The 10,789-nt window shown below is 41.1% G+C and overlaps 1 protein-coding gene across 1 annotated transcript in view; it reads left to right on the forward strand.

Moving 5' to 3' along the window:
* The first annotated feature begins 9,850 nt into the window (after positions 1–9,850).
* FAM81A (family with sequence similarity 81 member A) overlaps positions 9,851–10,789 on the forward strand; it is a 63,149-nt gene continuing 62,210 nt past the window's right edge. Inside the window, exon 1 of the mRNA XM_046652046.1 lies at positions 9,851–9,887. The gene's annotated coding sequence lies outside the window, so the exon portion shown is untranslated. The remainder of the gene's footprint in view (positions 9,888–10,789) is intronic.

The following is a 10,789-nucleotide window of genomic DNA, read 5'->3' on the forward strand; positions in this document are numbered from 1 at the left end:
TTGTTGAGATGTATGAGTTCTTTGTATATTTTGGATATTAACCCCTTATCGGATATACAGTTTGAAAATATCTCCTCCCAATTGTTAGTCTTTTTGTTTTGTTGGTGGTTTCCTTTGCTGTGCAGAAGCTTTTTAGTTTGATGTAGTCCCGTTTGTTTACTTTTTCCATTGTTTTCCTTGCCCAATCAGACACGGTACTTGAAAATATGCTACTAAGACTGATGTTGAAGAGCATACTGCCTATGTTTTCTTCTAGAAGTTTCATGATTTCTGGTCTTACATTCAAGTCTTTAATCCATTTTGAGTTAATTTTTGTGTATGGTGTAAGATAATGACCTACTACCTTTCATTCTTTTGCATGTGGCTGTCCAGTTTTCCCAACACCATTTATTGAAGAGACTTTCCTTTCTCCATTGTATGCTCTTGGCTCCCTTGTCAAAAATTAGCTTTCCATAGGTGTGACATAGATGTGTGAGTTTATTTCTGTGTGTCCTTTTTTGTGTGAGCACCATGCTGTTTCGGTTACTATAGCTTTGTAGTATATTTTGAAATCAGGGAATGTGATACCTCCAGCTTTGTTCTTTTTTCTCAGGATTCCTTCGGCCCTTTTGGGTCTTTTGCTGTTCCATATAAATTTTAGGATTCTTTGTTCTATTTCTGTGAAAAATGTTGCTGGAACTTTGATAAGGATTGCTTTGAATCTGTAGATTGCTTTAGGAAGTATGGACGTTTTAACGATGTTAATTCTTCCAATCCAAGAGCATGGAATATCTTTCCATTTCTTGTCTCTTCTTCAATTTCTTTCAACATTGTTTTATAGTTTTTAGTGTACAGATCTTTCACTTCTTTGGCTAAGTTTATTCCTAGGTATTTTATTCTTTTTGTTGCAGTTGTAAACGGGATTGTATCTTAATTTCTCTTTCTGCTACTTTGTTGTTAATGTATAGAAATGTAACCGATTTTTCTATGTTTATTTTGTATCCCGCAACTTTACTGTACTCATTTGTTATTTCTAAAAGTTTTTTTCATGGACTCTAGGGTTTTATACGTATAAAATCATGTCATTTGCAGATAGTGACAATTCCACCTCACTTTCAGTTTGGGTCCCTTTTATTTTTCTTGCCTGCTTGCTCTAAGATTGCAGTAATATGTTAAATAAGAGTGGTGAAAGTCGTTACCATTGTCTGTTCCCTTTCTTAGAGGGATAGCTTTCAGTTTTTCTCCATTGAGAATGATGTTAGCTGTGGGTTTGTCATACATGGGCTTTATTATGTTGAGGCACCTTCCTTCTATACCCATTTTATCCAGAGTTTTTCTCAAAAATGGATGCTGTATCTTGTCAAATGCTTTCTCTGCATCTATTGAGAGGATCATGTGATTTTTATTCTTTGTTTTGTTAATGTGCTGTATCACGTTGTTTGATTTGCAGATGTTGAACCATCCCTGCATCCCTGGAATAAATCCCACTTGATCATGGTATATGATCTTTTTAATGTATTGTTGTATTCACTTTGCTAGTATTTTGTTGAAGATTTTTGCATCAATGTTCATCAGTGATATTGGCCTGTAATTTTCTTTTTTTGTGTTGTCCTTCTCTGGTTTTGCTATCAGGATAGTGTTGGTTTCATAGAATGAGTTAGGAAGCCTCCCCTCCTCTTCAGTTTTTGGAAGAGTTTGAGAAGGATAGGTATTAAGTCTTCTTTGAATGTTTGGTAGAATTCACCAGGGAAGCCATCTGGTCCTGGACTTTTATCTTTTGGGAGGTTTTTGATTACTGTTTTGATCTCCTTACTGGTGACTGGTCTATTCAAATTTTCTATTTCTACTTGAGTCAGTTTGGGAAGGTTGTATGATTCTAAGAATTTATCCATTTCTTCTAGATTAGAGGATTTAACTTTCTTAGATGCCTCAGTTACCTTCTGCCACATACACTTCTCCTCCCCCAACCTTCCCAATGGAGTAATGTAACAACTTATGATTAAACTAATAATCAATGTTTACATTGTTTCTATTGTTTACAGCTGAACCAAGTATGATTGTATAACTTTTTGTTTTTTCTCTTGGCATTAATAATTGCCTCTTTTGGCCATTGGTTTAGTTCTTTCTGCACCTCTCACTAATTCATCTACAAACTTTCTGATAGAACTATAATTCCTCTCACTATGGTCAAACACATTAGGTCATCTGTTTCTCTCTCTTTCTCTCATTTTCTTGGCACTATCCTCCTTGTGGTGCTCCACTTCTCACTTCAGTTTGCACTAGTTGCTCCTCATAAGACCCTCCATGAGGGGCCAGCCCCGTGGCTGAGTGGTTAAGTTTGCACGCTCTGCTTCGGCGGCCCAGGGTTTCTCTGGTTCGGATCCTGGGCGTGGACATGGCACCACTCGTCAAGCCATGCTGAGGTGGCATCCCACATGCCATAACTAGAAGGACTCACAACTAAAAATACACAACTATGTACCAGGAGGCTTTGGGGAGAAAAAGGAAAAAATAAAATCTTTAAAAAAGACCCTCCATGAGCCCTGAGATTTCTTTTATCATATTCCTAAGAATTCTTTTTGCTATTATCTTTACTTTCTCCTATGGTTTACATTTCTCAGTAGACTCCTGAGAAAGTCTGCATGTGGGTTGCATTTTTGGGAGTTAGCATATATGAAAATATATTTTTGTCCTCAGTCTTGGTGGATAGTTTAACTGGGTAAAGAATTCTAGAATGGAAATAAGTTCTCTCAGAATTTTAAAGGTACTGATCTTTCATACAGCATTACTATTGAGAAGTCTGATGTCATTCTGACTCATGGTTCTTTGCATGTGATATTCTTACAGTCTGACAGATTTTAGGATCTTCTCTTTATCTTTAGTGTTCTGAAATTTCAAAATGAATTGCCTTGGTATGGGTCTTTTTTCATTCACTGTGCCAGGGACCTAGTGGATCTGTTCAATCTAGATACTCATGTCCTTCAGTTACAAGAAATTTTCTTGCATAATTTCTGCAGCTTCAGGGGGCTTGCTATGGGCAATCTCATTGGTTGTCCAGTCCTTCAATACTGTTCATAAAGAATGCATTTGTTGAAGTTTTAAAAAAGATTTATATTTTCTTCTCTTTAAGTTTAATAAAAGAAAAGCTGATATCCCTTGTGGAAATTGTCTTACGGATATCATTATTATTTTTTCCTCTTGGAAAAATAGTAGATTCTGCCCTAGAAAAAGAAATGCCAAACTAGTAATGTTAAGGTTGGATACTGGGTATGCCTGGGTTTTAAACTTACAATGAATTAGCAATAATTTTATATTTGTCACTGACACCCGTCTAAAATATATATTCTGACTTTTAAGTACTGGAATTACCAAATTCTGTCTCCATGTGTAAAATAAAAATACCTGAGCCAATATTAATTAGTCATTCACTCTTCTGACTGGATTGAGGAGAAACTATGACAGGAAAAGCTAAACCTTATCTTCTTATATAAGAGACTTGGGAGAAGATACCAGTCAGGAACAGGGCCATATCCACTCTTGAGGCTGAGAACAGGGTTGGCAGGTGGAGGAAAGAATCTTAGAGGATGGAACCCAGGCCAGGTAGTGGTGAGATTAGGGAGGTGAAAGTCTTCCTTGTTCTGGTGATGCTTTGAAATCTTACTTTATAGTTCATAAGAATACACCAAACTACTGAACATAGGGACCAGATCATTGTCTGGTGATCGTGGCAGCAGCAGTGCTCATCAACTCTGCGGTCATTGTCTCCTATGTTCATCTTCAGAGATGTCCATTGTGAGGAGGGTGACTTCACCTGGCGGTGGGAGGAAGGAGGATGGGCTAGTGATACTATTTCCTTTCCCATGGCACCAAATACATGAGCCTCTTTCCCTTTGAGGGCCTGTGTGGGTACTTAATTTGGCTGAATCATATAAGTGGGGCAGGAAGGATTCAGATAAATAAGGCAGAAGCCACACTGTGACAATCTCACTCATTGTTCTTGGAGAAGAGAAACCTTGGAATTTGTGTTAGGTGCAGCCAAAAATGATCCAGGATATTAGGAGCTTACATACATTTGACTAGGACGTTGACAACTACGTGCAAGTGAAAGAGGTGGTTTGGGGGTGTGGCTGACACGGAAAGATACTTAGAATTGTTCCAAGAGAAGCAACATCAGTAAGAGTGTGAGGAGTGAGTCAACCAGATTAATTACCAAATTCTGTCTCCATATGTAAGATAAAATAGTTGAGCCAATATTAATTAGACCTCTATCTTCTGATTGGGTCTTGGGAGAAACTAGTAATAATAAAATTTATATGACATTAGATATAATAAATAATATTAAAATAGTAACTAAAATGCTGTTCTAAGCTTTTAAACATGAATTGATGCTTTTGATCTCCATTAAAACTCAATGAGGTAGACACTACATTACCTCCATTTTACAGAGGATGAAACTGTGTCAAAGAGAGGTAAAGTAACTTGCCTAAGCCCATGCCAATAGTTTCCAGCAACTTCAGAGCATGAATCCTCCTAAGGAAAAAAATGTGTCAAATCTATGATTTATGATTCTAAGAAGGAAAAGAAAGCTATTTCCTGAGTCTGTAGTGATGATAAGCTACTATGTGACTATGTGGGCCTCCGGCTCCTGACAGGAAATCCTACAACCCATTCACATTGCCTTGGGAAATCTGTTATATGTGCATGAAAACAATTAAAGTGTATTCAAATATTGGAGGGGAAACAAAGAGGATTATACTTGATATTTCTTTCTTTTTTTTTTTTTAAAGATTTTATTTTTTTCCTTTTTCTCCCCAGAGCCCCCCGGTACATAGCTGTATATTCTTCGTTGTGGGTCCTTCTAGTTGTGGCATGTGGGACGCTGCCTCAGTGTGGCTTGATGAGCAGTGCCATGTCCGCGCCCAGGATTCGAACCAACGAAACACTGGGCCACCTGCAGCGGAGTGCGCAAACTTAACCACTTGGCCATGGGGCCAGCCCCCTGATATTTCTTTTTTAAGAGCAATTACATAATGTTAATTTTATTTTAAGTGCAGGATATGTATTGTCTATTAATCAAGATTTTTAAAAAGTATATCACTCTATGTACCCTTTGCTGGCAAGCATGCATGCATAAAGAACTTGCTTCAGTTTCATTATTTAAAAAGATGCTTGGGGCTGGCCCGGTGGCACAGCGGTTAAGTGCGCACGTTCTGCTTCAGTGGCCCAGGGTTTGCTGGTTCGGATCCCGGGTGCGGACATGGCACCACTTGGCAAACCATACTGTGGCAGGCGTCCCACATATAAAATAGAGGAAGATGGGCACAGATGTTAGCTAAGGGCCAGTCTTCCTCAGCAAAAAGAGAAGGATTGGTAGCAGTTAGCTCAGGATTAATCTTCCTCAAAAAAAAAAAAAAAAAGAAGATGTTCAAATCCCAATATTTTTGGCTCTGTATATTTCAAGCTAACGATTCTTTTATCAGGTTCATTTGGAAAATTACAGTAAATCTTCAGTCTTTTGCTAGTGTAGACCTGGGACGAAGGTGTAAGAAATCAGATAGAGTGTTAAAATTAATTTGCTCTCTCAAAAAATTTTTTAATATGGTACTATTTATATTCTTTGCTATTCTCCAGGGAAGGAAAGGGGAAAGGAAACAACGTTTACTTAGGTCTCATTATGTCACACAATTTCCGTACTGAAGTTCGTCATGCATTTGTCCTCTCTAGTCTCATGGGGTCATTGAGAGGCCATCTAGCACCTGATTAAAGCAGAGGCTGTGGCATCAGAGGTGCCAGGTTCAAATTCTAGTTCTAGCATTTAACGGCTTTGGGACCTTGGACAAGCCACATAATGCCTCTAAGCCTCAGTTTTACTCATGGCTTGTCTCGAGGAAGACATGAAATACTATAGGTAAAGCATTTAGCACAGGGCCTGACCATAAACATTGGCTATTATACCACCAGGGCCAAGGCTAAGGTGAGGGGAGTGAGGCATTCACTGCAAGTGCAAGATTTAAGGGGGTGCCCAAAAAACTCAGTAATGAGGATAAATCATATTTTAAATTAATGCAAAAAAATCCATGACCAACAAAATATCAAAATTTTCAATAAGGACAGGATCCAGTGTCCTGATTTTGGCTTTGCCCAGCTTCAAGGCTTGGTATGGTCCTGGATACCATAATGTGTATGTTGTACGTATTGTCGTGTAGTGCATATTGTTGGGTCTTTTTTGTTGTTGAGCGGAAGTGAAAGCTGTCTTTTCATTCTCCTGCTTGTGAGGATCACTGTTCAATAGCGTACCACTTGGCAGAGAAGCTGAAACAAGAGTGTCAGCTTATGTGAGGCTTCATTGTCTAAACTGTGGTATCATGACTGGCTAATACAAGGTACAGAAACACAAATGTTTGCTGAACTATACTGAACTGGGCCATTGTTCCATGAAATTTCAGAACAATTTAAAGACTGTATGTATATATTGTTGGCCTATTTTCTGAAAATCGTTGGAAAGAAACATTTTCCGAAATCAATGTGCAATGGAATTTTCCATAATGCTCCCTCCCCTTGCCTCTGAACTGGGTTTGGGATGAATCAGTTTTGTGATAAGGTTATTCTAGAATTTCTGGCCATAAATTCTTTGGACAAGTCCTCCTTTATTCCAGATTTCACTCTCTAGTGAATATTATGTTAAGGCTCAGTTATATGCTATTTGGACACAATTGAAGCTGACTTTGCCCTCCCATGCACACTAGCAATTATCTAAGTTGAGATAAGTAACACTTCCTAAATTATCACTACTAGGAAGAAGCTTCCAATATTTTATGCTTTCTCTGCTGGTTGTGCCAAATCTTCCTCTTTTTTTTCTCCCCAAAGCTACAGTACATAGTTGCACATCCTATTGTAAGTCATTCTAGTTCTTCTATGTGGGATGCTGCCACAGCACGGCCTGATGACCAGTGTGTAGGTCCACACCCAGGATCCAAACTGGCAAACCCTGGGCCACCAAAGTGGGGCGTGCAAACTTAACCATTCAGCCAAGGGGCCGGCCCCTATAGTTACTTTTAAAAATCCTTGTGAGATGGATAGATTCTAATACATTCATAAGCAAAACATACTGTTTGAGAGAATTAGCCAACGCATTGAAGGAAAATTATTAGCAAAAACTCATAAGCCAATTACAGTTTACTCAAAACATGAAAAATCCATTATTTTTACATATAAAGGGAGGAAAGAGAGATTTTCTTAATTCTAAGATGTTACCATTATCAACAAAGAAAAGCCACAAAGAATAACATATATCGTATTAACTGGTTGTTAACCCAAGTTTTCAGTAGGTTATTAAGAGAATAATGTCCTAAGGTCTGAACCCCACCTTTGCTCAATGTAAGATTTCTCTTATTTGATGAAACACTTTAAAAAAGGAAATGGATATGGAGATGATGCAATTAATGGCAGAATTTAGATTGTTAGGCAGTGCAAAGTGAGTTTTGCGCTCTCCATTTCTTCACGACCCCAACAGTACATATAAAGACAGATGCTATTTTCTCCTATCTTGACAACGTTCACTTGGCACTAGGAACCTCTCTGTCAATCTTCTTTCTCACTTTCCCTATTCTGCCAGACTTCTCTGAAAAGTGACCCACGCTTGCTCTTGCATTTCTCTGGCAGCCAGTCTTTTCTTAACTCACAGCAATCGGATAACTAAAAAATACTCGTGCAGGTCACCAGTGACTTTCTATTCACTAACTGTTCTTGACTTTCTGCAGGACTTGTCACCTTGAACCTTTTCACCTGTGGCTTCTCTCACATTGCCCCTATCCTTACATCTCTGGTTCTTCCTCACTATTCCCTTTGAGGGGATGCTCTTCCTCTTTCTGGTCTCTGTATATGACCATTCCTTGCAGGTCAGTCCTTTGGTACCTTTTTATTAGTGAGGAACACTGTGTGACATCATGTGACACCTCTCACAAGGGATCTTGACACCCCACTGAGTGACAAGTCTTGGTTGGAATTGCTGAGAACAAGATAAATTGCTGACTCTTTATCCACTATACAGGGCTCACCACATTCTTGGCCAAACTGCCTACCGGCCTTTTTACAAACACCACCTTTGACCCATACGAGCCATTGACCTTTACCTAGATGAGCCTGCTCACTGGTCTCCTAGATGCCATGTACATCCTACCTTCATGACTAGTGATGATGCTGAGACGCAAGTAGGACCAGAACTCAGCTGTGGAATAAATCATTAAAAAAACCCACTTCACAGTGTCTATACTGCACGGGTGATTTGTACTTAATGCTAGTTGATGAGTAGTACGACAGCCATCAAGTTTATAAAATTGCTGTCTTTGCTGAAACTATTTTTGGTAACCTTTGTCAGTAAAACATAATTTATGATAAATCCCAGCTTTTTAATTAAAGTAATGCAAAAAAAATCCATTTCCTATAATGAGTCACAAATAATTCTGGAAAAATAGATAGTTCTTTGAAATTTATCCTACAGAAATAACGTAAGAGCTGGAAAAACTAGGGTAGGCTTAAATCATTGTGTACTAATTTTCATCCTCTCTGGATTCAAAATAAATTACCTGGAAAGGAAAAAAAAAGGTCAGAAGTGGGACATATGGATCTAAGTCAAGGCTACCGCGAAACTTCAGGACTCCTGTTGAGGAATTTGGAGTTTGAAAGAGCTACGATGATTTGTTTTCTTGCTAATGAGGCTTTTTAAATTTTGGATTTTACTTACATTAATTGGTACGATTTTTAAGAAGGAAATTAAAGTCACTCTAAATAGAAGGGTGTACATATGCGGCAAGGGCCGCTCACTTGCCGGCTCCTCTCCTTCTCTACCCTCCAGAGTGATGGAGTCTTGTAGCAAATGAAGCACAAAGCTGTGCTGTGAAGGCCAGGGGAGTAGCAGCAGGGAATTTCCTCTGTCTTACACGTGTTCTACTCTGAGGAATATAAGGATTGCTGTCACCCTCCTAGGAAGCCAGGAATGGGTGCCTCTGACTCAAGAGAGAGTGACAGAATAGAGCTTGGACCAGAGGAGAGAGGGGAATAGTATTCAGAGAGGGGAAATGAGACACAGGGGACTGTCTTGTGCCCCTCTGAGATGAGTACCCTACACACTGGAAGGCAACCCGATGGGGACAGTCAAGAAACACTTTGAACCTTTCTGGGGACTCTTGATGATGGGCTCTGGGTTGGATTGGGCACTTTCCGGTAACACCTACACACCTTTGCAGACATAGTGGCAAGTTACATATATTTCAAGTATATTTTCAGTGGTAGAAATGGGAAGCTGAGTGATACTGTTATCACTACGACACAGGATTCAGTTCAATACATACTGAATGCATACCATGTGCCAGGCAGTGGGAATCTAATGAAGAAAATGAAAAAATAATCATTGAGGCTTTACAGCACTAAAGGGATGCTATTAGGTCAGATCTCCACATCACAGGTCTCAAGACCATGCTCTCTTCTTATCACAGTGGCAATTTCACATGTGCCTGTGATTATCTGATTCATGTGTCTCAGGCTGTAAACTCCATGTGAGCAGGGAGTGGTGTCTTTTTCTTCTTCACCATTGTGTATAAGATCTAAGCATAGTTTCTACCTTTTGACAGGCACCCAATAAATATTATTGACTGAATGAGGGTTATGATGCATTAATCCTTTGTGGGAGGTATTATCCTTTTTATAGGTGTGGAAACAGCCGTAGAATATCCGAGATCACACCAAAGTAACTGCTGGAGAGAGGATTCCAAAACAGCTTAGCCTGACTCCACAATCCAGGATCTTTCTACCAGGTCTTGCTCCTTCCCCTGGGTTGGAAGGGACACAAGCTGGTGGGGGAGACCGACAGGAACACCTGTACTGGGTAAAGACTAGCTACACGAAAAAAGGTAGGAAGCTAAGACGGCGAGGCGAGCAAAGGGCGGGGGTGGGGGGGGGGGGGGGGGGGGTGGGAGCAGAGTCCCCAACTCTGCTTAAATCCCGCCCATCCAGAAGAAGCAAAATTATGAGTGGATCGGCTTGTGTATCCCGCTCAGAATCCAAATTGAGAGGAAGGTGGAAAGAGTTAGGACGCTCTGGGAGGGGGATGAGGCAGAAGGGAGGAGGAAGCCTGTGCAGAAGAGGAGTGGCGGCAGTTCTTTCTTGCGTCGTGTCTGTTGCGCCGAGACATGATCCTTGGTCCCAGCGGCGGGTGTCAAGGGGATTCATTAAACGGCACTTGGCAGCCGCGCGGGTCAGTTCACCTGCACAGGTGGAGTATCAACGCGCGAGCTGCTGATTAGACAGTGGCCTAATGAAACAACTTCTCCCCAATTTGGAAGGGAGTGGGGGAGATAAATAACGCTTTGGGTGGCAAAGAGGCTTAGTAAACAAGGGGTGTTAGGGCTCCGAAGAGAATTACAAGGCAGCCACCATGGCTATTATCTTAATCAGGCACCATTTCAACCCCTCTCCCTCCAAGTCAACCAGCCCTACAACAGGATTTATTTTCCAATAAGCGAAATCCCCGCCCGCCAACTCGGAGCCGCTGGGAGGAGAGCTCCGGGGGAAACAGCAGCGACGAGAAGAGGCTATTTTGGGTGTGGGAACGCGGAGGGAGGAGGGGCGGCGCCGCCAGGCTGGGCGCGGGCGCGCGGGGAAAGCCTCCAGCTCGGGCTGCCACGGCAACCGCGTCCAGGCAACGCGCCCGGAAGCGGCTCGGGCGGCGCGCGGCGGCTCGCGCCCCCCGGGAGCCGCGAACCCGGCCGGGCCGCGCGCCGGGCCAGGCGACACGCCCGCGCTGATTGGCCGG

This window comes from Equus quagga, chromosome 2 (genome assembly GCF_021613505.1).
Source record: "Equus quagga isolate Etosha38 chromosome 2, UCLA_HA_Equagga_1.0, whole genome shotgun sequence".
NCBI lineage: Eukaryota > Metazoa > Chordata > Mammalia > Perissodactyla > Equidae > Equus > Equus quagga.